The sequence below is a fragment of the Heterocephalus glaber genome, unplaced genomic scaffold, assembly GCF_053883595.1.
Source record: "Heterocephalus glaber isolate CG9 unplaced genomic scaffold, H.glaber_assembly_v1.0 deba00001537, whole genome shotgun sequence".
In the NCBI taxonomy this organism is placed as follows: domain Eukaryota; kingdom Metazoa; phylum Chordata; class Mammalia; order Rodentia; family Bathyergidae; genus Heterocephalus; species Heterocephalus glaber.
In genome coordinates, this window is record NW_028258332.1 from 2,532,258 (window position 1) to 2,553,413 (window position 21,156).

Genomic DNA, 21,156 nt, shown 5'->3' on the forward strand with positions numbered 1-21,156 from the left:
GAGCCATTAGGATGTGCCGCAGGAAAGACGCATACATTACACCACACTGCGGCCTTTGTGCCTGCCTGGGCTCTCCCCTGCCGGTGACACACACATTAGAGGCTGCGTGCGAGTAGGGGTCCCACGGCACAGCCCACTGAGGCCCTCTTTGTGCCGGAGGCCTCATTTGAATAAACAGCGTGCAGTCACTGGGGAGGCAGATGGTTCCAGGGCTCCCTTCAGAGAGACAGAGGGGAACAGAGTGGCACATTCATTTTAACCTCTCGTTAAACTAAAACAGTGCTGGGACGACCTAGTTTGCGAAGGACACACAGGACGGCCAGGGGAAAGGCAGGGCCGCACGCTGTCCTGCGCTCACTCCAGGATGAGACCCCGGCCTGGGCACCAACTCTCCTGCTCCCACTCTTGCGTCCTGGGTGCTCGGTGTTCCCCGCACCTGCACCCCACCAGCTAAGGTATCTGGGGGCTCGGGGTTGCTTCCACTCTGCTCAGCTGCGTCTGCACTTGAATTAAACCACTGCGTGGCTTGGACAAGTGGTCAGGAGAGATTCAGAACTGCACAGAAATTTCCAGACCTAAAAGCATCACTTCATGCTGGGTTAGGTTTCCTCTTTTAGGTTTGCTGATGCAGCCCATCCTAAGGTTTGCACATCCACAGGCAAGTCATCGAGAGGGTCCCAGATGCCTGCAGTTCCCCTGACTCGGGGAAAGGCAGGGACTGAGGCACCCTGCAGACACCCCTGAGCCCTAGTTTACTGGGTGAGGGCTCCTTGCTTGAGTCCCCAGGCTCTGCCCCTCCTTGCATGGCGCAGGAAAGGGCAGTTCCTGGGCCACGGCCAGTCTGTGTTTCGAGGTGTGTGCCCCCCGCTTAGCAACAATGTTAAGGAGGCCTTCTGGGAAGGCCAGGCTGCAGTCAGCGAACACGGTCAGGCAGGAATGTACTTGCTGAGTGCAATATGCGTTTGTCTTTAATACAGCAAAAGGACTTCTTTGACTTCTAATTTTTAAAGACTTCGTGAGGTTGGAGAGGAAAGAGAGTTCGTTTTAGAAAACGCATGGAGCATTCGCCAGGGTTCTCACCATCCTCTCCCCTCAGAGGAAAAGAAAAGGACGGGGACAAAGAGAAAAGTGAGGCACTAAATCTGTCTCATGATCACATAGGAAAGGCATCACTTTGTGTACAAGGAGAGAGGCTGGCTAGTCCATGTTGATTTAGCAAGTAAGAAGTATGGAAGTTACCTTAAAGATAAAATCATTATAAATAAAATCTAGGTAATCAGGAAAACATACTCCGAAGTGAATACTATCCATTCGCTTAAGAGGCCATAGGTGGAGATCAAGCATCTTTAAATGAAAAGCTAAAGGTGTGGAATCCTTTTCTCGGGTGCATCCATCTGATCGGTACACCTGTCTGTGCATTTCCCTCCACTAAGCATCATCAGATATGTGTGATAGACATGTGGGAGCCTTTCTTGCCTTTTTTCTGTTTTATTTAAGTGGTATCAAAACAGAACTTGTGGCATGGAGAAAGATGCTGCCTGGGCATGTGTTTTAGGAGCGGTTTAAATCTCCTGTAGTACACTACTGAGACCAAGCGTTTGGCGTAGTCTGACAGCAGCTGCGGCCTCCCGGCCTGTCAGTTGATGCCTGGGTGTGAGGTCCATCTGTGCATGCATAGAGCAGACCACTGGCAGCAAGCACAGTTCACAGCAGCCCCACCCTCAGGGTTCACAGTTGACATCCGTGGCTGCAGCCTCATCCGTCAGTCTCTGTCCTCACCAACCACGAGGCTGCGGTGGAGGTCAAGGGTGGGACCAGAGCTGCCCCTCAGCTTCTCAGATGGAGGCAAACTTGGGGTTGCATGGGAAGGCCACTGATGGATGCTTGGGCATTAGGGTGTACCACCTTGGTCCAGACAAGTGCTCAGAGGCCCGGGCCAATCTGCATGCTTCCAAAAGACCTTTATGAACAAGGTGTGGCAGGAGCAGTGAGCAACCGGTACCCTGGAAGGCGCAACTTGATAAACCTCTCATTGATTAACAAACAAAGAGCATGTGACTTCCAGTATTTATATGGACTGGGCCATGGTTGGAGGATTCTAATTTAATGAGCACAGAAGGCATTTTCCCCTATCTTTTCTTCTCATCTACAGCAACTTGAATTAATGCAAAATATTAATATTCTCTGAGGATATCAAGCTTGGTGGTTGACTAACTTGGTGGATCGAACCTAGTAGTTTTCTTTTTCTCCTTACCTTCCCACCTTAACATCAATAGGCACCAATTCAAGACCTGGAGACAAGATCAGCACAACACTGAGGACTGCGCAAGGACAGAGGGATGATTAAAGGAAGAGGCCTCTCTTCTCTGCCCACTCCCCATGGAGGAGGGGCCCCACTGTCACTGAATCAAGGACCCTGGTGATAGGGCGACAGGTTGGGAGGGAGACGCAGCCCAAGCAGGTGATGGAGGGGAAGTCCAAGTGACCTTTACTCTCGCTATTTCAACTCCGCTGGACTAGGAAACACCTTGCAGATTATTAAAATGCACTAGTGGATGTGTCTATGGGGCTTTTCCAGTAACGATTGGCATGCGGGCTAGCAAACTCGGCAGGGAGGTACCTGATCGTGGGTGGCGCCAACCACTCAGCTTGTAGCCTAATTAGAACAAAAAGGGAAAGAAGGAGGATGTCGTGAGGATCCTGGCGAGCAGATGTGTCTTCGGCTGCTGTGGCCCATGGACATCAGACTCCAGCTTGTGAGCCTCCAGTGCAGACTTGGGGAGACTCGAGGGAGCTTCCAGGCCTTGGACCTGGGATGAGAGCTGCATCCCTGGTCCCTCTTGCTCCACAGCTTTAGCTTCTTGAAGTGAGCAGTTCCTGGATCCTCCAGCTCTGCAGTGTGCAGACCACCATTGTGGACTCTCTCACTTCCTGTCGGGTGAGCCACCTAAGAAATCCACATACATGCGTGTGTAGATTCCATTCCTCTAGGGAACCCTGAGCTATGCAGTCCGCTTGATCCCCTAACCATGGTGGCCCAGGGCTTCTTCCCCATTAGCAGCCCAAGGCCATTTCCTTCCCTAGCAGACATCAGGGTTCCTCTGTGAGGAGATAGATTGAAAGAGGAGAAAGACACAGATACAGAAGATATGTGGTCCTGCAGGAACCCAGCTGGGCTTGTCCATCCTGTGTCCCTGCAGGACCTCAGCCTCAAATGCAGAAGACTTCACCACAAACAGACAGTCACGATGCAGTAGACCCCAGAGATCCCGGGGATCAGATCACGGAGATGGAGGAGTATGGAGTCCACAAAGTGAGGGACAGGGGAAGGGATTGTAGGAGACCCAGAGGCCACAAACCAGGAACCAGCTGCTCCCCAAATAAGCACATAAAACACAATGAAAAGTTCTAGGAAATTTATATAGAGTACACCTAAATAAGTTTATACGTAAATTCTATGAAATTATTTAAAATGTTAGTTTATGCACTACATATTATATATATATGTGTGTGTATAAAAATTTCAAAAAATGTATGGTGGGAAAAACAAATTTTAATTATACTATGGGAGTACAGATATGCAAGAAAAAAATGGAAAGTGGAAAAAAGGAGTAAGAAACTTAGGTCAACCCACGAGTTTCAGTGTCTGACGAATGAAGGGCAGAACAGAGCAATGAAGAATAGAACCAAAGACACCGAAGAAGCTGCAAGATCGGCACTTATTTGTGTTTAGTACTTGAATGGGTGCTCATTCGTGTTAAGGAAGAATAGAAGATCTGAAGCAGCCATTGAACTCTGGGCACAAAATATGATTAAAAAACAAACAAAATACCAGAAAAATAAAGCTCCCTCAAGTCAAAAACATTGTCCTAAAATCTCAGATCCCTGGGACCAAGAAGATGTTTGGCTCCCCCAAGGCTAGGAAGAGTCCTGGGGATGCCGGTGGATCCACGAAGCTCTCCCACCGGGAACTCCCTGCTGGCTCTCCTCGGGACCATGGGAAGGGAAACAGGCGTTTTCAAACAGGAGGGAGTTGTGCACCAAGCCTCACGGCGTAACCCTTCCGAAGGCACTGCTGGGCACACAAGGGTGTCTGCGGAGGGGACCCAGGCCCGCCCAGCCTCCCTGCACCAGTCTCCCAGCTCAGCACCGGCATGTGGCCAGTGGGAAGGACAGCCTGAGTGGCAGGGAAAGTAGGGACCTGGGAAGAAGTCACCAAGGAGAAATAATGAAAAGGTGGGCCTGATCGTTTCAGAAATGTTTGCATTTGGTACCTGGAAAACAAAGCATGTAGGAGAACGCCGGCTGACCACTCAAACTGAAGCAGAAAGCGATGTGTGAGAAAGGCCCTATCATCCCTCATCACGGCCCTTCTGTGGCCCCAGGAAAGAGCATGTAGAGAAGCACCGAGCCCATCTCTGGCCAGGACGTGGAGTGCAAGGCACTGATCAGAAGCGTGGGTTAGAAAGGACTCGGGGCGGCGGTGAGGTGTGAGCGTGTAAACAAAATAAATTTCAGCTTTTCCTAGAGGAGAACAATAGATCAAATCTGAAATAGAGATGTGAAATGGTAGAATTTTAAGCCATCTGCGCTTCTGGAGCTGCATTCCACAGAGAGGTGTGACGTCGTTGAGAAGCTTCTCTAGCTCCAGTTATGTCAGAGGAGAGGGAGGGAAGCACCAGTTTTGTAATAAGCCCCTCGGAGCTATTTGACTTTTTAATCCACGTGCATGTGCCATTTGATGACGATTAAGTCATAAATAACAGACAGCAGAACTGAAAGCTGCAGCTCTGAGGAGTTTCATGCTGTGGGTTTCTGGGAATGGAAGGCCATCCTCGCTTTGACTGCTGTCGCAGGCCCAGGGCCGGGAGAGGAACTTGATGGATTTTTGGACTGGTGACTCACAGCTGTGATGGGAGAGGACGCAGAGCACAAGCACCCAGGAAGGAGCCCGAGGGGCCTGGGGGCTCCCTGCACCAAGCCGCCCCGCCCCACCCCTCAGCTCAGCACAGGCTCCCCGCTGGCCCTGGGGGTGCCAGGCAGGAATCAGCATCCATGGTGCTGCTCTCAGTGCCACTCCGAGGGCTGCTGGCCCGTGTTGCCAGCCTCGGGCTGGATTTCTTGTCCCGGCAGCTGTGACCTGAATCCCCATTCTAGGGGACATCCATGATCTCCATCGGGGCCACTCCCTTAACAAACACTCCTCTGCCCAGGAGCTCTCTCCAGAAGGCAGGGCAAGAGCCCAACCGGGGTCTTCCTCTCAGAGGTGGACTTCTTGTTTCTCTGATGGACACCGGCGCTCCCAGCAGACTTTCAGCCCTTGGGTTCTCCTCTCGTGACTGTCTCGTTAAGAGGTGACTCATGGTGGACAAGAGTGGGTTCCTCAGCCCCCTCATGTGTGCTGGCATGTTACACTCACAAATAGGTGCAGTAAAAACTTTGCCCAAGTGTTTACATATATTATATTAAAGCCTCATACAAATTCCTCTCACGTGAAATTTGACATAGTTGTAACTGTAGATTATTGTCTCATTTTGAAGCTTTACAGCACAGATACAAAAAAGCCTGAAATGGTTTCTACCTGAACTGAAAGCTTCATTTCAAAAGTCTAAGTATCATTTGTAATCCCTTGAAAAAAGGAATTACTTCTGTGCTAAAACAGATGGAAGAATATTGCCACTTCTGCCTGTAACCCATCTATTTGGGCACAGCAGGATGGCGAATTAGAAGTCATCCTGGGCTACTCAGCCAGTCTTGTCTCAAAACTGAATGCAGTGAAGGGCTGCGGATGTAGCTGAGTGCTCACTGGTAACACACCCTAGTAGCAGTAATCCCTAGTAGTGCACCCACAGGTGTATGTACACTCACATACACAAGGTCACTTGATTTGGAAGAAAAGATAACCAATTCTTGGCTATCTGTGACATATGCATGCACATATGTAAACATGAACACACATACATGCACACATATTTCACTAAGATTATCCCTGAATTTTCTTATTGAACCCAGAATGAAATAATACGGCCCAAAGGCATGACGCTCTGCGGCTTCTTTAGTTCAGCCCCACCAGTGTTCCTGGAGTTCTGCCGAACGTCCAGATCTGGCCAAGGGGACCTACACACACACTGAGGTCCACACCACCTCCTTCCAGCCCCATGTTCCTAGAATGTCATTTTCAGGGAAGTCTAGTTTCAGTCTTTTGCAAGTGGACATCCATCTTTCCCACCATCATTGGTTAAAGAAGCTAATTTTTCTTCAACATAGATTTTTGGCTCCTTTGTCCAGAAGCAGGTGGCTGTGGTTATTGGTGGATCTGTTTCTGTGTCCTCCATTCTGTTTCATTGGTCAACATGTCTATCTTTTCCCAGAGCCATGGAGTTTTCATTACTATTGCTCTATAGTATAATTTGAAATCAGGTATTGTGGTGCCCCCAGCCTTGCTCTTGCTGCTTAGGGTTGCTTTGGCTATTCCAGGTCTTTTCTGTTTCCATATGAATTTTAGAATTGTTTTGTCTAGTTCTATGCAGAACATCATTGCTATTTTAATGGAGATTGCATTGAGTCTGGAGATCATATTTGGTCATATGGTCATTTTCATAACACTAATTCTGCCAATCCATGAACATGGGAGTCTTTCCATCTTCCAGTGTCTTCTTCAAGTTCTGGTTTCCTGTTCTGATGTTTTCTTTGTAGGGGTTTTTCGCCTTTTGGTTACATGGAGCCCTGGAGTTTCGAGTCCATCTGGGTCCCAGGCACTTTTACAGTGACTCTGTGTCTACAGATGTTGGCCTCCTTGTCTTGTAGATGAAAACCGAGCCCAAAGAATTTGAGAACGGTCTTCCCAGCTCCTCGGCAGCAAGAGTGGGATGTGACCTGTTTCTGGCTGGACAACAGCTGGATCCGTCTTGTTCTCAGCCTCAGTGGATCCCTTGGGATCACAGACAAATCCCCAAGAGAGATCCAGCCAGTGTGGTGGTTCAGGGAGTTCAGACAGTCGACTTCTCTTTTTTCTAAATACAAAGTTATCAGATTGAGCTGTAGATTCATCTCACTCTGTACTCTTGCTCACAGGAATGAAAGGAAAGTAGATATACTTTATGAACTCCTGAGTGACACACGTACGCGATGGAGGGAGCGAGTCAGTACACAGGCAGACAGAGTGGAAGAGACTAGGGGGCCGAGAGCTAACCTGAGAGCTAATTTCTTCATTATCACTCCACTCAGGGCTTGGTCTTGAGTTTTACCTTTATTTAACTTTGCCCAAATTTAGGGAAGGCAATTATCCATGAAAAACATAAGATAAAGACATATAATTGCCCAAAGGAATAAGAGCAAATATAACTGACTAAACAGAGAGCTCCCTCCTGCCCTTGTGGCCCCAAGGCCTTTCTGAGTTACAGATGGCCCAGGTCCCTCCGAAGACCTGAGCCTTGGCCAGTTTCGGGTGCTGTTGCTTGTTGGAGGAGTTGTGGGGTGTCCTCTGAATAGGGCCCCGCCTTCCAAAGGTCTCCGTTCTGTTGGAAACACAGACCTGCTGTGTTCCTGTCAGAGTTGGAGGCAACAGAGCAGGGACTGAAGCAAGCCACACACAGGCACAGTTCTCCCTCGCCTTGTGCAGTGTGCACTGGGCTTTGCCAGTGGACTGTGGTCCTCCAAGCACAGTCCCGTGCCCCAGCCTAATTCTCCTGCCCTTCCTGGGAGCCTCCCCTCAGATGCTGGCATCGAGTCCCACCGTGACCCTGGGCTTCTCACCATCACAAGGCATGGCTGGGCTGGACCAGGAGAGGTAAGAGGCCCACCCAGAGCCTGTGTACAGAGTGCAGGGCTGTGCCAGGCAGCCTGGGCCACTCAAAGGCTGAAGCTGGAGCCAGCCTCCAGCAAGCAGGGCTGCAGACCTGGGAGACATTGCTTGGAGTCCACCCAGAGCAGGGCCAGGACTCAGGGCAATCCCAGAAGCAGTGTGTCCGCCCTCTCCCTCCCCAGACAAAGGGGGTGGATTCTGACTGGCAAGTGAATGGCTCCTAGGTCTCTGGATTCTCAAGTCCCTGCTTCCCTAGCCCCTCCGCCCAGTATGCAGAAGGGCCCTTGTATTTTCAGCTGATACCCAGGGTGCATGGCCACACCACATCAGGAGCGGGCTGCTTTGGATCCACCTACATCTTTAGAAAGCAGCAGAGACCTAACTTTTCTGAGACTTTGAGAAAACTGAGACACAAGGACCCTGTCCTTTGCTATGGTGGTCACGTTGTCCCATCTGTAACCAGGGAGACATTTCCTGTGGATTCCATATCTCACACAGATGCACCAGTCTCTGGCGATGTGCCGGACTCTCCCTGCACCCGAACCCTCTCTCCCCAGGAGTCTGGCTGGCTGGAAGTGGCTCTGAGTGCTCACTGCTGCCCGGCCTCTCCCAAAGCAGAGCTGGGAGATGAGCACTGTTTAAAAAGGGGAAAACCCAAAATGGAAAAGTAAATGAGTTTGTAAGGATATTTCAAATCAAATTTGATATTACAAGAATTTTCTCTTAACCTTCATCCCCTTTCCCTAAACATTTTATTACTATGCCATTAAAATAAGTACTGATTTAGTTTTTCCCAAAACACACGCTCTCAGTTTTAAAATACAAAATATTTTTACTGCTAAATTAGACCATGGAGTGCAAACTCTATTTCCCTTGAGGTTCCATATGTCTTTAGAAAATAACTAATATGCTTATACAATCCAAATACTGTCTCTTGAAATAAGTCTGCCTATTTGTCATCTCTCGGTGGGCAGCACAGACTCTTCCCTCTGTGGTCTGGAAGAAACTTGGGTTTCAATAAGGGTCATTAATTTCCTTTGAATTGAGTTGTAAACGACTTGGAATGTTACATTTTAAGAGGTGATCACTGTCTAATTCTTGGTAGAATACACTTGCTTTCTTTAATTTAATAATATGTTAGTGCTTCTTTTCCAGGTTGTAAAGTTAAAAACTTTGTAAGTTAATTTTAATAAGCCATCTAGGTTTATGTGCTTATTAAAAACCTGCTGCTCACAATGATAACCATTTAAGTTTTCTTTAGAATGAAAACACAAATATATTATTTTCAAAAAATAGAATGGCAGCTACTCAAAGAGGAGGAAAATAATACCACCAGAAAGCTACAGTAAGAATATGCGGTTAAAGCCCCGATATGGCACAGTTGACGATGAATTATGGTCCCTGGATTTCCAGCAAGAGGAAACTGAGATTCTTGTGGGACTCAATCCGGTTTCCACTCCACATGTCTGTGTGAGCAAGAGCCCACTCATTGCCTTTGGGTGCTGGGTGTAAGAGGGTGAAAGAGCTTGTGCTCTGTCCTCTTCCAGGGCCTTGGCTGCATGGTGAGTCTTCAGATGGAGGCATCATTAGACTGCACAGCCCGAGCTGGGGCTGCAGACAGACCCCGCGGGAGGATTAAACCGAGTTCCAAACCTCCAGGACGTGCAGATGGCTCAGACAGGTGCCAGGACAATCTTACCTTTTAGGGCTAGACTTTTTATCTGATCAACTCTCCGGTGAATAGTAGATGCCCCTGAAAAACTTAGAGACTGGATTATCCAGGGTTCTGTACCAATAACAAGAAGCTGGAATGTGTCTGCACTGTGGTTGTACAGCATGTGATTCCTGCAGGAATCTCACCAACGTTGTTCATAAGCCTTATTCTATATGGACACCATAGCTTCCCACATATTGCTCTACTGTCTGCCTTTTGGTAATTACTTCATGAGTTTGGCTTGGAGACTCCTAAATTGAAAATAAGATGTAATGCTTCAGTGTAACGGCCTCCTCCTGACGTGTTTGGCCGAGTGTAAAATTAAGGAACCAGCGTTTTCTCCTTTCCTTCCTCACTCTTCTAACTGTATCAGTTGTTACTGAGCACCCCATAACTGTATTTCCAACAAAGATTACACAGATATTTCTGTCCGGCTACATGTCCTGCAGGGCTGTTCTGCGGTCTTCCGATCAGTAAAAATGTAATAACATTTTCACATAGTCAATATTTAATTCCGTAAATGCAACTGGTAGTTGTAATCTAGGTTATTAACCACACCGTGATTTATGACAGAGGGCAGACGGTGGCGGGGGCAGAGCAGTGGGAAAGTCCTCTGGTGACAATAAAAAGGTTATAAATTTCATAGCTCTGCCTGAGAAATGTATTTATATCCTATATTAAGAATAGCTTTTTATAAATTTTAATGATCCGTGTTATTAATGGGGCTGTCATCATCGCTGCCTATATGAGACTGCAGTCCTCGTTTTTTTCTTCTACTTTTCCATCAGCTGAAGGTCTTGTGAGAAAAAAGGAGTTCTTATTAGCTATTTGCCAAAAACATCTTGAAGAGTTATAAGCTGATCATTGTTTCCCCGGACTGCCAAGCCTGTGAGCGGCAGTTTGCATAAAGTTTTATGACCATGGCAAAGGTTAGGCTAATTGGATAGAACACAATCACGCTCTATCATGTTTACAAAGGCCAAGTCAATATGCAGAAATGAGCCAGGGCCGTATCAAAAGGAGGAGGTTCCATGTGGAACTTGTCCTGCTCTTTGGCCCCCTGTTCCATCGCCAGAGACCCCTCACTTTCCAGCTAGCCATGTGGCTGCCTCGAGCCTGCCTCAATATGCTTCAGGAAAATTCACAGTCCTCATAAATCGTTCCGAATTTTATGTCCTAATGCACCCAATGACTGAAGGATCAGAAGGGATACTTAGCAAATGTCTTAGTCTGTTTCCTGTGGCTATAACAAAACACCCAAGAATGATTACTTGATAGGAAGAGAAGTTCTGGACTCCCGATTCTGGAGGCACAGGAGAAGAGCGTGGCTCTGGGGTCTGAGGAGAGGCACCCTCGGGGAGGCAGCAGGCTCCTCCCTCAGAGCCATGTGAGTCGCCCACAGACGATTTCCTCTCACTGGTGAATCCAACCCTGACACCCCAAACACCATTCACACACACGTTTGAGGGTGAGTGAGGGCTCCAGCACATGGCTTTGGGAACCATCGGACCCCAGCCGTGAGGTAGGTGCCAAGGTCCCCACAGTGGGTTCGGGTGTGCAGGGCTTCCTCTATTTTATTATTTATGGAATTCTGCTTTATTCAGTTCATTAAGCAAAAGCTAATGAAATTATTGCCTCCAAAACAACAGGTAGAAAAACCAAACCAAACCAAAACCAAACAACAGGCACAGAAGGAAGTTACCTATTCGAAAGGATAATACCACTCATTAGTTACAAAATTTAATGATGAGAAACAGTGGCTGCTGGTAGGAACAATGCACATGGACAGCTGTGAAGTGTGCAGATGCTAGTTTTAAATAAAGAGGACAGATACTGATTATACTCCTGTAGTACTGTTGGGATCTACATAAAACTCGATTCCGGACACCTTTCACTATGCAAGGCTAAGAGAGCAACAGTGAAACCACCCATAATTAAACCAAAACCATAGTTTCCAAGTCATTTTCAGTGAGACAGAAAAAATCCATTGCAATTTTAGACATATAAAGCTAGATAAAACTCAAAGAAACCTACTTTTCTACCTGAGATCAAAATAAGTTTTCTGTTTCTTATCTAAACATAATTCTTAGCATTGAAGTAAATCTGAATTCACATATTTTGTCAAATTTTTCAAAAAAATGTATGCCTTGCTTTAGAGATTCTCCAGTTACACATATATATCTACATTTTTTTCTTCAAAGACCAGTTGCAAGCTTATGTAGTCAATAGGTCTGTAATGGGACCATGATACTGCTGGTCATATGAAAATAAAAAACCACTCATCTGTGTATGTGTTCCTGTGTATACACTATGAATCGGGACCACAGAATCTATGCATGAATGTCTAGTTCAAAATGTCCTGAACTCACTGTGTAGCCCAGGCTGGCCTTCAACTTGTGGTGATTCTCCTGCCCCAGCTTCCCAATTGCTGGGATTATACGCATGCACCACCATGCCCAGCTAGGATTACTTTTTAAAAACCTCATTTTATTCTACTCTTTGAGGCAAGGGTTACAAAATGGTGACGTAGGATAAAGGTATTGTGTATAAAAGTTCCAAAAGCAAGCATTATCCCTAAGTGCTTCCACATCTTGAAAGCAAAAGAACCTGCTGAGGCGAAGAGGGTAATGGTCCCCCTTTCCTGCTGGAGGTGATGGACAAAAATCAATCTAAGAGCATGAATAGCAAAAGAGAATAGCGAAGACCAAGCGGTATCTACCACCAAGAGAAATAGAAAATAAAGTAGGAAGGCTGTTACTCCACTGGCCCCTCTTCTACCTTATCTCCCGATTAGCAGTGTGAGATCAAAATTTCCAACTCCGAAAAGGCAATGGCGGAGGAGCAGCTAGAGAAGTGACGAAGCGGTGACGCAGCACAACAGTAGCTGTAGCTGTCAATGTGTTTCTTTGCTCGGGAGCTGGCAATGCCAACATGACCTTTGCTGCTGTCAACCTTTTCCATGATCTGGTTTGTTTGTTGATTTTGAGCTTCAGTTTCACTGCCCGTGTCCAAGGCCTTGTTCTTCAGGTTTCCCAGGATGTTGCCTGCCTGAGTCAGGTTCTCTTCCATCTCATCTTCTCTGGCGTCTCTAGTTACACGCTTGATGTGTCAGCCGCTGGCCACACCGCTGACTGCTGAGGCTGGCCGTCTGCGACTCAGGCTGGCTTTGACACCACACTGCCAGGTGAGCTGCCTCCGCCATGTCCCCACCTTGCCTTGTAGGCCTTGCCAGACTCAGAGTTCTTTGTCCCGTTACGTGGACAGACTCAAACCCGCAGCACTTGGTGAGTGCTGTTCAAGTCTCCCTGACTCTCTCATGTCTTCGTTTATCCGGTCCACGCCTTCGTCTATGCGGTTTAGTTGTCCCCTTGTTCGTCTGGCATGATGATGGTCTGGATTCCTGCATCCTGAGACTCAGTGGCTGAGCCCAGGATTTCCTTGCACTCTCCAGAGATTCCTCAGTGAGCTGGTTAACCGTCAGCTGAATGTCTTCCTGTGAGATCATCCATGGTGGATCCAAGTTCTGCCACGCACAGTGGTGGAAATGTGGGTACTCGAGAGGTCCCGGCCACTCCTTGCTGGTGGCTGCAGCTCGGACTCTATTTTTATAAGCCAGGTATTTGGAGTGCCGCCCTAAACACTCAAAGCAGGTTTTACAAATTGGCCCCCAAATTTTCATACAGGCAACATAATGAGGTTGGAGAATTTCTTACTTTTTATTTCATGAAAAAATAAAACAATTTCACAACAAAATAATGAGTATGATAATAGTTAATACACCGTCTATTATTATCTTCAAAGTAGTTACTCAGAGTACAAGACATGGACAAAAAGGATTCTCTCTTAAAAGAAGAAACAATGATAATGTGAAATAGGGGAAAAAAAAGGTCTAAAGGAGCAGGGGAAGTGGGAGGGGTAAGGGAAAGGAAAGAAGGGAAAAAATATGAGAAAAGGAAAAAATGGAAACAAAGTCTCTGTAAACAGGGAAGGGGGGAGGGGGTGAAGGGAGGGCAGGGGAAGGGGAAAAAATAAGAACCAAGATGTATCCTTTAAAGGTACAAGTTCCCAACAATGAAAGTAACTGTATTGTATGCCTAAAATGTACCAATAAACTTAATGAAAAAAAGAAACAAACATACTAGCAAACACTTTGTTTTCAAAACTAGTAGCATAAATGAAACAAATTAGCATAAATATAATATTTTTGAAACAACACAATAGATAATTTGGGGAGTTATTTGAATTTCTCCCTACTTCCTATTTATCTATCTTCTCATTTACTCTTCATTTGTATATTAATATTTTGAGCTTCTCAAATAAGAGAAACCATGAGATATTTAGTCTGGAATGCCTGATTTATTTCACTTAAAATTACATCCTCAAGGTGCATCTATTTCCCTACAAATACCTCAAGTTTATCTTTCTGTATGGCAGAGCAGTACTCCATTGTGTATAAATGCCACCTTTTCTTTATCCATTCATCTGGTGATGAACATGTACACTGTTTTCAGGATCTAGCTGTTATCAATTGTGCTTCTATAAACATGGGTATGAGGTGTCACTATAATATGACATCTTTAACTCTTTTGGAAAGGTACCTAGAAGAGGAGCAGCTGGGTCAAATGGGATTTCTGCCTGTAGTTTTATGAGGAATGTCCCCACTGATTTCCACAGTGGCTGTACTAGTTTACTTTCCGACCAACAGTGTGGAAGATTTCCCTTCAGAGTCAGTTCACGTCAGAGTTTCCTCCGCACATTGTACAGGTTCAAGGGAGAACTGGTGGGCGTGATGCAAGCCTGCAATCCCAGCACTTGGGAGGCTGGGGCAGCAGGATTGCAAGTTCAGTGTCAGTCTGGGCTACATGATGGTTCAATGTGAGATTGGGCCACACAGCAAGAACGTGTCTCATCGCCCCTCCAAATAAGTGGAAACTGTCAACGTGATTGTTATTCCTCATGTGTCAGCTTGTGTGGACTAAGAACTCCTCGCAGATTAGTAAAGCATGGTTCTTGGTGTGTCTGTGGATTGATGTGCAGACCATGAGGAGAAGGAGGAAGCCCACCCTGGTGTAGGTGGCACCAACCTACAGGCTCATAGACAGGGTAGAGTAAAGGGAAAGAAGAACGTGCACAGCCTTGAACAGCTTCCGTCTCCTGGAGAAGGTGTATCTTTTGCTGCCGCTGTGTTTGGACATCAGTTGCAGGTCTCCAGCTTCTTCAGCCTCCAATGTGGATGCATGCTCTGTCTTCCAGGAGGCGTCCGGGCTTTCCATCTTGGACTGGGGCTGCTTCTCTGATCCCTCTTGATCTATGACTTCCATCCTCTTGGACTGGGCAGCTCTGGGACCCTGGACTCTGCACTGCAGGTGGCCCTCGTGGACTCTCCGCCTCTGGTCCTGGGAGCCAGCTAGTAAGTCTCCTGCGTGACTAGATGTAGTGACTCTGTTCCTCTAGACTCCCCTAATATGTGACAGAGACTGATTAAGACAAGCAAGAAAATCCAGTCTGACATGAAATGATATGGTTCTTCATTTTCATAGAGGAAACTAATTTTTAGCAGTATAAATAGTTGAGTTAAATTTTGGGTGGCTTAAAATTTAATTTTTGTTAGTATGCATTTGCAGTATGTAATAATTATGTTTCTTGAGGGAGCTGGTACATGCACAACACAGCTTAATTCTTTAATTCATCTCTTTCCTTCTCCTTCCTCTGCCTTCTCTTCATCTCTTGGCTCCCTTTCCTTTTGCAAAAAATCAATCTCCCAACTTTCTGTTATCTTTTATCTTATTCTTTATCTATATTTTGGGTTTCTCATATGAGAAAAACTACATGATATTTAAGTTTGTGTCTGTTTTAGTTCACTTAATATTATGGTCTCGAGGAGCATCCATTTTCCTACAAATGACTCAAGTTTATCACTCTTTATAGTGCAGCAGTACTTCATTGTGCGTAAATACCATATATTCTTTATCTTTTCATCTTTTGATGGGCATACAGGCCACTTCCATGATTTAGGTATCAGGAATTGTGCTGCTATGAAGATGAGTATAGGTGGATCACTGTAATATGATGCATGAAATGATTCGGGAAGGTCCCTAGAAGGGGAGTCGCTGGATAGAATGGAATTTCTGGCTTTAGTTTTTGAGGATTCTATGTACTGATCTCCTTAGTGGTTGCACTAGTTTAGACTCCCACCAACAGTGGAGAAGGGCTTGTTTTCCCCACAGCCCCTCCAGCAGTTGATATTATTTGATTTCTTGAGGGTAGCCATTCTTTCTGGAGCAAGATGAAGTCTCAGTGTTGTTTTAATTTGCACTTCTTTAACCGCCAGCAGTGCTGAACACTTTTTCATGTATTTACTGGCCATCTATACTTCTTCTGAGAAGTGTCTATTCATTTGAGTTTTCCAGTTTTGATTGGGTCTTTTGTTTTGGAAGAGCTTTTTTTTAGTTTTATATATTCTAGGTATTAGTCATTTTCAAATGGAATAGCTAGCAAAAATGTTTTCCCATTCTACAGGTCATCTTTTCACTCTATTGTTTGTTTGTTTGTTTGTTTGTTTATTTATTTATTTTTTGCTGTGCAGAAGCTTTTAAATTTGATAAGATCCCAATTGTTGATTATTGGCACTATTTCCTACGCAACAAAGGTTCTGTTCAGACGTTTCTATCACTGAAGCTTGGTAATATATCCTGCAGTCTGGGATTGTAATGGCTCTTGCTTGGCTATTATGTATTTCTTTTGGTTCCGTGTGAGTTTTAGCATTTGTTTCTCTAAGTATGTGAGGGTCTGATTGGGGTTGGATTAAGTCTGTGTCTCAGGTTGGAAGTATGGCATCTTGACCATATTGGCTTCATTCTGGAACAGGAGGTCTTTCCATTTTCTGATGTCCCCTTCAGCCTCCTTTTGCAGAGCACTGTAGTTTTTGTTATAGATGTCATTCACTTCATTGGTGATGTTAATTCCTAAGTACTTAATTCTTCCTGATGCTATTGTGAATGGCATTTTCTCCTAATTTCTTTCTCATTGAATTCATTATTGGTGTACAAGAATGCTATTGATTTTTGGATGTTCATTTTGTACTGTGCTACCCACTAAATCTGGTTATTAATTCTAGAAGTCTTTTGATGGATTTTTGAGTCTTTCATTTAGAGGATCATGGCATCAGCAAATAAATATAATTTGTCTTCTTTCTTTCCTCTGCATATCCCCTGTGTTTCTTTCTCTTGGCTTATTACTCTGGCTAATGTTTTGAGGACTATATTGAGCAGGAGTGGTGATATAGGACATCCTTGTACTGTTCCTGATTTCAGAGAGAAGGCTTTTCATTTTTTTCCATTTAATATGATGTTGGAAGTAGATTTGTCATAAATGGCTCTTATCAGATTGAGGAAAGGTCTTTCTATACATAGAAAGATATACATACCTAGGTATACATACCTTCTATACATAGAAAGATATGTGTAGAAAGACATACATAGAAAGAAAGGTATACATACCTTTTTTCTATACTCCTGTTTTTAAAAATTATGAATGGATGTCAGATTTTGTCAAAGGCTTTCTCTGCATCTATCAAGATGACCATGTGATTTTGTCCTTGCTTCTGTTTTTGTGATATTACAGCTATTGACTTGCATGTGTTGAACCATCCTTGCATCTCTGCGATGAAGCCTACTTGGTCATGGTGTATGATTTTTGATGATTTGTTGCATTCTTTTTGCCAGTACTTTGTTGAAGACTTTTGTGTCTATGTTCTTTGAAGGGATTGCCCTTCAGTTCTCTTTTCTGGTTTGACCCTAGTGAGGTTTGGGAATCAGGGTATGGCTAGCTTCCAGGAATGATGTCGAGAGTACTTCTTCCCTTTCAACTTCATTAATGAGTTGTAGAAGTATTAGAATTAGATCTTTCCTATTTTCTTATAGAATTCAGCAGTGGATCCACTGGGTTCTGGGCTTTTCTTAGATGGTAGCTTTATTACTACGCCTTCAATTTCAATGCCTATTTTTGGGTTATTCATGGTTTTTATACCTTCTTGATTTAATTTTGATAATTCATATGTATCTAGGAAACTATTCATTTCTTCTGAATTCTCCAATTTATGGGAGTGTAGTTTTTCATTATTGTTAATAAAAATCTTGTTGATTTCAGTGTTGTTTGTTGTAATTTCACCTTTTCATTTCTAATTGCATGGATTTGAGTCTTTCCTTTCTTTTGGTAAGATGGGTGAAGGGTTTGTCTATTTTGTTTATTGTTTCGAAGAACCGATTCTGAGATTCACTGATTCTTTACACTGTATGCCAGAATTCTTTAATGATTAATTTGTTTAAACTGTTAGTTTCTTTCTATAGAGTAAGCAGAGACCTTTCGAAATATTTTATTTTATGGTCATTTCTAATGTTGAAAGGAAAATTTAATATGTACATGTTTTAAATAAAAGTTATATATTCATTATAGTTGGGGAGACAGTGAGTTTTTATCCCTAATATCCTTTTTACCTAAAAAACAACATTTTATGAGCCATGATAGTGGTTTATTAGAGTGTGACCTAATTTTTTAAAAATAATTTTTCTTTTTTCCCACATGGCAAGTGTTGAATTAGAGAATGAAGCATATAAAAAGCTGTTTATGCTGTGAGGGGCACAGGGGTTTATTTCCTTCCCCTTCTCTCTCTCTCTTTCTCTCCCTCCCTCCCTCTCTCCCCCTCCCTCTCTCTCTCTCCCTCCCTCTCTCTCAACCTCCCTCTCTCCCTCTCCCTTTCTCCCTCTCCCTTTCTCCCTCTCTCTCCCCTCTCTCCCTCTCTCTCTTCTTCCTCCCTCCTTTCTCATTCTTTCCTCCTTCCCCCCTTTCCTCCCTCCTCCTCCACTGTGACAAACCCCTCGTGCACCTGGATGGCTGGGTGAGCTTGGCCGTGGGATCCCAGGACAGAGACCACCCTCCTGTCTCTGCCCCTACTCTTCTGTCCCAGCTGCAGTTGCTGTGGACCAACTCCTCACCCTCAGGAAGGAAGGGGTCCCCTCACCAGGCCCCACTCTGGCTGCCAGATGGAAACCTGGGTGAGGCTGAGCCTCTCCCTCAGCCACGCAACAAGACCACCATGGTGGCAGACACTCAGGGCTGCCCTGACTCTCTGCCCTGACTCAGAGTTGCTTCTTTTCATTCATCTACTCTCTGGATGAGGGATTAGGAATCGCTGGTGACTTGAGGGACACACACCCCTCTCTGGGCTCTGGAGTAGCGGCCTTGGCTCCACTCTGGTGACTTTTCCTCCTTGCAGGATTCAGTCACTTGCCCTGTGTTTCTTCCCATGATTCTTCATCCTTCACATGTCAGATCCCTATAGCATCCACCAATCTGAACTCTGAGCCAAAAAATGGAAAGTGAAGCTGGGAATGGGAACCAGCTTGAGAGTCTCAGGAGCTGGGCCCCTGGAGGGTCTGCAGCTGGAGAGTGCAGAGCACCCCTGGTGGACACCTCTGTTGAGGAACAGGGGAAACTTCCTTGATGCATGAGAAGGAGGAGACTGGCCAATTACTTATAGAACCTGGGAATCAGACTCTTCGCTCCTCCACAAACAGCGAATAGGCTAAATAGATAACATCATAGGCTTTCTTTAAGTACTCCAATGTGCAGAGTGATACAGAATCCGTAGCCAATTACTCTGACACCTGCTGTGCACTGTACCACCTGAGTGAATGTTATCTTGGCTCTAATTATAGCACATCTCACTAATGCTTCCTGCATTTGTGACCCCAGCTTAGAGCACAGCACTGGAGCAAATGGATCATCACTGTTTACTGTCCCGTGCCACTGTCTGTTTGGTGCAAGATAGTGGTCTTTTGCCCTCTCGTGACCCTGGTTTTCTAGAATCACAGAGCAGCTGTGGAACATCCGTGCTGTCTCCTGTCTTCTTCGTTTCCACATTGTGTCATTTCACTTGTTCCTGTGTCCCCTGGGTTCTGCATGTAAGCTGGAGACCATGGCTGAGGCACCATTAGCTTCTGATCAGATATTGTTGTCCAGAATATTTTCAAGCCCCACGATTGGCATATCCCTGTAATCATAGCACTCAGGAGGCTGAAGCAGGAGGATCTCAAGTTTGAGGTCAGCCTGGGCTTCATACCTTGCTTGTAGATAGATAGATAGGTAGATAGATAGATTCCAGCTGCCTGTGTCATAGTGTAACTCTTGTCCCCCTTTAGGGATCTTACTGCCAGACAGTTTGAGGGACACCAGCCTCAAATTGCCCTCCCTTTGCAAGTGGACATTCCCCATCAGAAATCCACCCTGCTTAGCTCAGATACCTTTCAGGGGCTCCCCTACATCAGTTGCTTTTGAGGGGTTTCAGAATGGTGATTTTCTGCTGCTATCATTTCTTCTCATTACCCAGAATTCATCAGTGGAAAATTTTCCTTCATCAACCAAGCACAAACTGTTCTCCCCCTTAGAAGAAAGAAACAATAAACATGGCATGATGTTTGCCCAGTGCTTTGCTGTAATTATCAATTTTCATAGGTTTTCTAGTGCACCAGGAAACTCCAACAGGAACTAGTGAGTTTCTCCCTCTCCCTTCCTGTCTTCCCCTTCCTGCTATGCTATGACCTCAAAGACATCTTTAAATAATAATTTGCCTTTTGACAGTATATTTGGATGCCAAGGATGGAAGTGCCCCCATCAGTCTATTTTGTTATTAGACATGTATTTGTCGTACATGATGACCGCATTCCTTGAGAGGCATTGGTACATGGACATCATGCATCTTCATTCTTGTGTATCCTCTCTTCCCTCCCATTCTTCTCCTCTCCCTCCATTTCCAAATTCCGTTCCCTCTCAGTGTCCTTCTGATACCCTGGCATTAGTCTTTCTTAAGAAGATGCCCAGGGTTATTTTGTACACGGTCCTAACTTGGCATCATCACTTTCTGCAGGGAGATCTGCCTCCACTTAGTAGAAGAAACAGTTAGAAATTAACATACTGGTAAGAAGGATGTTTACTGCTTCTCGGTCTATTAGCTCCCAGATTTTTAGTGTACAGAAGTGATAAAAATATTCCAAAATGTATGAATGTATGTTAACATTTTAAATTGTTTTAAATTGAATATATTTTTATTAATACTTTTGATTGTATATTTGTATCTCCTTCACCTTAAAGTCGTGGTTTCTAGTATTACTATATTTTTGTTTGATATAAGATGTATGAGATAATTAAAATCATGTACCGTTGTTAATATGCTCAATAAAACTAAGGAGTGAGGTTGAGACTCTTTTCCCTGCCCACTGCCCACTGTGTCCCTCTTGGGAGCGAGGGTGGCAGCTGCAGCATGTTTGGGGCTCTGCTTTTCTCTGAGTGATGCATCACTGAGGTTATGTGTTCCAGTCTTTTTCAAATCTAAGCATTTTATTTTCCTCTTTTTGCTTTAGTTTGCTGAATGTCTACACTCTCATGACTTGAATAATGAGCTGTGTGAGGAAACATTATCAGAGGAAGCCCAGGAGCATGCAGGAGGTAATCCAAAAATCAGATGCATGTTTGGGTTAAAAAAGGACTTACTGCAGTAAGGGACACATCACCAGGAAAGACAGCATGGTGGGTTTGAAGCGAGAAGGTGTATTTTCAATATTTTGAGGGGAATTAATGGCAA

The 21,156-nt window shown here is 45.0% G+C and overlaps 1 long non-coding RNA gene and 1 pseudogene across 1 annotated transcript in view; one reads left to right on the plus strand and one right to left on the minus strand.

Moving 5' to 3' along the window:
- Window positions 1-291: 291 nt before the first annotated feature.
- The window catches only part of LOC147824595 (uncharacterized), a 38,322-nt gene continuing 17,457 nt past the window's right edge, over window positions 292-21,156 (plus strand). The window contains exons 1-3 of the long non-coding RNA XR_015442167.1: window positions 292-455; window positions 14,772-14,928; window positions 20,936-21,020. This is a non-coding gene — a long non-coding RNA (uncharacterized LOC147824595). The remainder of the gene's footprint in view (window positions 456-14,771; window positions 14,929-20,935; window positions 21,021-21,156) is intronic.
- LOC101697077 (synaptosomal-associated protein 23 pseudogene) lies at window positions 12,309-13,095 on the minus strand (annotated as a pseudogene).